A 5753-nucleotide genomic window follows, 5' to 3' on the forward strand; every position below is an offset into this window, starting at 1 on the left:
AACCATATATGCATGTAGTATAGCTTTGATTTTTTATTACTCTCTATGTGTTACATTGCCAGCATATTCCATGTGCTGACCCGTTTTCGGGCTGCAACGTTTCATGTTGCAGACTTTTCAGACGACGAGTAAGGTGCCTTTTAGGTCGTGGTTCTATACTCAGTGATGCCGTTGGAGTTGATGGACTCGCTTATCTTCCAAGTCTTCCGCTGTTATCGTATTAGATGGCCTTAAGCCATATTTATTGTAATAAGTTCTCTTTTGAGACATTCGATGTAATAAGTGTGTGATTGCTACTCTGTTATAAATCCTTCAAGTACTGTGTGGTGTCAGCATTACTGATCCAAGGATGACACCTGGGCACAAAGATCAGACTGTTTGTGGTCTGGTCGCTACGAAGATGGTATCAGAGCATACACTAACTGTAGGACACGACCACTAAGCTAAAGCCCTAGATCACTACTCTCTTCTCATTTCTGACTCCTCATCTTTTCTACTCTTTTAGGATGACGGAAGCGAGGATCAAGTTCACCCAGCCGGATGAAGATACACCCTTTGGACGACACCTGAAGGAAGTCACTAAGTACTTGAACATCGGAATACCAAGCTTCACCGGGACCTACAATGCCACTTTACCCGAAGAGGAGTGTTGGAAGATTCAAGCTCAAGTTCCAGGAAGGACGTTCGCGCCAGTCACGGAGCCCATAGAGTGTGTTTTTAATGCACCAACCTGGAGTCTGGGAAAGAGCATGGCAGCTCACATCACCATGGGACGCATTGGAGAAGTCTACCAAGAAGACCTCAAGGATACTATCTACCAGATTTGTGGGCGCCGAGATGAACAATGGGAGATAGTTAGCACCAAGAAGGATAGATCCATTGCAGCTTTCATCCAAGAGTTAAACCAGCACATTCGACGCCAAGAGAACCAGATGTGCGCAGACATGATGGAGTTGAAGAAAGCAAAAGCCAAGATTATCGAACTAGAAGGAGAACTGAAGGCCACTCGCAAGGACTACATGGATGAGATTGTAGCTGTAGTGAGACAAAATGGTGATCTTAAGAAGAAGATTGAAGAACTCATGGGAAATTCAGGACCCGGAGGAGTAGATGAAGATTGCACCTGTCCAGAGAACTACATCATCATCGACGACACCGATTCCGATCCTAGTGATGATGATTTCGAAGACGAAGCTGGAGCAGATAACATGGAGTCCTCATCGGAGCAGTTTTTCTAGTAGACTACCATAACAGTAGTAGTGTTCCACCATGTATATAGTATAGTCCACGCACTTTTGCGATAGTTCTAGACCGATTGTATGCCTTTGCTTGATTGAATGAAGTGATTGTTGGAAATATGCCCTAGAGGCAATAATAAAAGCATTATTATTATATTTCCTTGTTCATGATAATTGTCTTTATTCATGCTATAATTGTATTATCCGGAAATCGTAATACATGTGTGAATAATAGACACCAACATGTCCCTAGTAAGCCTCTAGTTGACTAGCTCGTTGATCAACAGATAGTCATGGTTTCCTGACTATGGACATTGGATGTCATTGATAACGGGATCACATCATTAGGAGAATGATGTGATGGACAAGACCCAATCCTAAACATAGCATAAAGATCGTGTAGTTCGTTTGCTAGAGTTTTTCCAATGTCAAGTATCCTTTCCTTAGACCATGAGATCGTGTAACTCCCGGATACCGTAGGAGTGCTTTGGGTGTACCAAACGTCACAACGTAACTGGGTGACTATAAAGGTATACTACGGGTATCTCCGAAAGTGTCTGTTGGGTTGACACGGATCAAGACTGGGATTTGTCACTCCGTATGACGGAGAGGTATCACTGGGCCCACTCGATAATGCATCATCATAATGAGCTCAAAGTAACCAAGTGTCTGGTCACGGGATCATGCATTATGGTACGAGTAAAGTGACTTGCCGGTAACGAGATTGAACGAGGTATTGGGATACCGACGATCGAATCTCGGGCAAGTAACATATCGATTGACAAAGGGAATTGCATACGGGGTTGCTTGAATCCTCGACATCGTGGTTCATCCGATGAGATCATCGTGGAGCATGTGGGAGCCAACATGGGTATCCAGATCCCGCTGTTGGTTATTGACCGAAGAGTCGTCTCGGTCATGTCTGCATGTCTCCCGAACCCGTAGGGTCTACACACTTAAGGTTCGGTGACGCTAGGGTTGTAGGGATATGTATATGCAGTAACCCGAATGTTGTTCGGAGTCCCGTATGATATCCCGGACGTCACGAGGAGTTCCGAAATGGTCCGGAGGTAAAGATTTATATATGGGAAGTCCTGTTTCGGCCATCGGGACAAGTTTCGGGGTCATCGGTATTGTACCGGGACCACCGGAAGGGTCCCGGGGGTCCACCGGGTGGGGCCACCCATCCCGGGGGGGCACATGGGCTATAGGGGGTGCGCCTTGGCCTACATGGGCCAAGGGAACCAGCCCCAAAAGGCCCATGCGCCTAGGGTTTCAAGGGGGAAGAGTCCTAGGAGGGGAAGGCACCTCCTAGGTGCCTTGGGGGAGGGAAACCTCCCTTGGCCGCCGCCCCACCCTAGGAGATTGGATCTCCTAGGGCCAGCGCCCCCCTCTTGGCCCTCCTATATATAGTGGGGGAAGGAGGGCTTTTCTCCCACGCCTTTGGTTGCCTCCTTCTGCCTCTCCAACACCTCCTCTTCCTCCATAGCGCTTGGCGAAGCCCTGACGGAGTACTGCAGCTCCATCACCACCACACCGTCGTGCTGTTGCCGGAGCCATCTTCCTCAACCTCTCCTTCCCTCTTGCTGGATCAAGAAGAAGGAGACGTTACGCCAACCGTACGTGTGTTGAACGCGGAGGTGCCGTCCGTTCGGTGCTAGGATCTTCGGTGATTCGAATCACGTCGAGTACGACTTCCTCATCCCCGTTCTTTGAACGCTTCCGCTCGCGATCTACAAGGTACGTAGATGCATCTAATCACTCGTTGCTAGATGAACTCCTAGATGGATCTTGGTGAAACCGTAGGAAAATTTTTATTTTCTGCTACGTTCCCCAACAGTGGTATCAGAGCCAGGTTTATGCGTAGTTCTTCTTGCGCGAGTAGAACACAATTTGTTGTGGGCGTAGATGTTGTCAACTTTCTTGCCGCTACTAGTCTTATCTTGCTTCAACGGTATTGTGGGATGAAGCGGCCCGGACCAACCTTACACGTATGCTTACATGAGACCGGTTCCACCGACTAACATGCACAAGTTGCATAAGGTGGCTGGCGGGTGTCTGTCTCTCCTACTTTAGTTGGAGCGGATTCGATGAAAAGGGTCCTTATGAAGGGTAAATAGAAGTTGACAAATCACGTTGTGGCTTTCACGTAGGTAAGAAAACGTTCTTGCTGGAACCCTACTTCAGCCACGTAAAACTTGCAACAACAATTAGAGGACGTCTAACTTGTTTTTGCAGCAAGTGCTTTGTGATATGATATGGCCAAAGTTGTGATGTATGAGTTGTTCATGCTATTGTAATAGGAATCACGATTTGCATGTCGATGAGTATGACAACCGGCAGGAGCCATAGGAGTTGTCTTTATTTTTATATGACCTGCGTGTCATTGAGAAACGCCATGTAAATTACTTTACTTTATTGCTAAACACGTTAGCCATAGTAGTAGAAGTAATAGTTGGCGAGCAACTTCATGGAGACACGATGATGGAGATCATGATGATGGAGATCATGGTGTCAAGCCGGTGACAAGATGATCATGGAGCCCCAAGATGGAGATCAAAGGAGCTATGTGATATTGGCCATATCATGTCACTATTATTATTTGATTGCATGTGATGTTTATCATGTTTTGCATCTTGTTTACTTAGAACGACGGGAGTAAATAAGATGATCCCTTATAATAATTTCAAGAAAGTGTTCCCCCTAACTGTGCACCGTTGCGACAGTTTGTTGTTTCAATGCACCACGTGATGATCGGGTGTTTGATTCTAAACGTTCACATACAATGGGTGTAAGACAGATTTACACATGCAAACACTTAGGTTGACTTGACGAGCCTAGCTTGTGTATAGACATGGCCTCGGAACACAGAAGACCGAAAGGTCGAGCATGAGTCGTATAGAAGATACGATCAACATGAAGATGTTCACCGACGTTGACTAGTCCGTCTCACGTGATGATCGGACACGGCCTAGTTGACTCGGATCATGTTATACTTACATGACTAAAAGAGGGATGTCTATCTAAGTGGGAGTTCATTGAATAATTTTGATTAGATGAACTTAATTATCTTGAACTTAGTCTAAAATCTTTACAATATGTCTTGTAGATCAAATGGCCAACGTAGTCCTCAACTTCAACGCGTTCCTAGAGAAAACCAAGCTGAAAGACGATGGCAGCAACTATACAGACTGGGTCCGAAACTTGAGGATCATCCTCATAGCTGCCAAGAAAGATTATGTCCTACAAGCACCGCTAGGTGATCCACCCGTCCCACAGAACCAAGACGTTATGAACGCTTGGCAGACACGTGCTGATGACTACTCCCTCGTTCAGTGCGGCATGCTTTACAGCTTAGAGCCGGGGCTCCAAAAGCGTTTTGAGAGACACGGAGCATATGAGATGTTCGAAGAGCTGAAAATGGTTTTTCAAGCTCATGCCCGGATCGAGAGATATGAAGTCTCCGACAAATTCTTTAGCTGTAAGATGGAGGAAAATAGTTCTGTCAGTGAGCACATACTCACTATGTCTGGGTTACATAACCGCTTGACTCAGCTGGGAGTTAATCTCCCGGATGATGCGGTCATTGACAGAATCCTCCAGTCGCTTCCACCAAGCTACAAGAGCTTTATGATGAACTTCAATATGCAGGGGATGGAAAAGACCATTCCTGAGGTATTTGCAATGCTGAAATCAGCAGAGGTAGAAGTCAAGAAAGAACATCAAGTGTTGATGGTCAATAAAACCACTAAGTTCAAGAAGGGAAAGGGTAAAAAGAACTTCAAGAAGGATGGCAAAGGAGTTGCCGCGCCCGACAAGCAAGCTGCTGGGAAGAAGCCAAAGAATGGACCCAAGCCCGAGACTGAGTGCTTTTATTGCAAGGGAAGTGGTCACTCGAAGCGGAACTGCCCCAAATACTTAGCGGACAAGAAGGCCGGCAAAACAAAAGGTATATATGATATACATGTAATTGATGTGTACCTTACTAGTACCCGTAGTAGCTCCTGGGTATTTGATACCGGTGCAGTTGCTCACATTTGTAACTCAAAGCAGGGGCTGCGGAATAAGCGGAGACTAGCAAAGGACGAGGTGACGATGCGCGTCGGGAATGGTTCCAAGGTCAATGTGATCGCCGTCGGCACGCTACCTCTATATTTACCTTCGGGATTAGTTTTAAACCTTAATAATTGTTATTTAGTGCCAGCTTTGAGCATGAACATTGTATCGGGATCTCGTTTAATTCGAGATGGCTTCTCATTTAAATCCGAGAATAATGGTTGTTCTATTTATATGAGAGATATGTTTTATGGTCATGCTCCTATGGTGAATGGTTTATTCTTAATGAATCTCGAGCGTAATGCTACACATATTCATAGTGTGAGTACCAAAAGATGTAAGGTTGATAATGATAGTCCCACATACTTGTGGCACTGCCGCCTTGGTCACATAGGTGTCAAACGCATGAAGAAGCTCCATGCAGATGGACTTTTAGAGTCTCTTGATTACGAATCATTT

The sequence above is a fragment of the Triticum dicoccoides genome, chromosome 7A (genome assembly GCF_002162155.2).
Source record: "Triticum dicoccoides isolate Atlit2015 ecotype Zavitan chromosome 7A, WEW_v2.0, whole genome shotgun sequence".
Lineage (NCBI taxonomy): Eukaryota > Viridiplantae > Streptophyta > Magnoliopsida > Poales > Poaceae > Triticum > Triticum dicoccoides.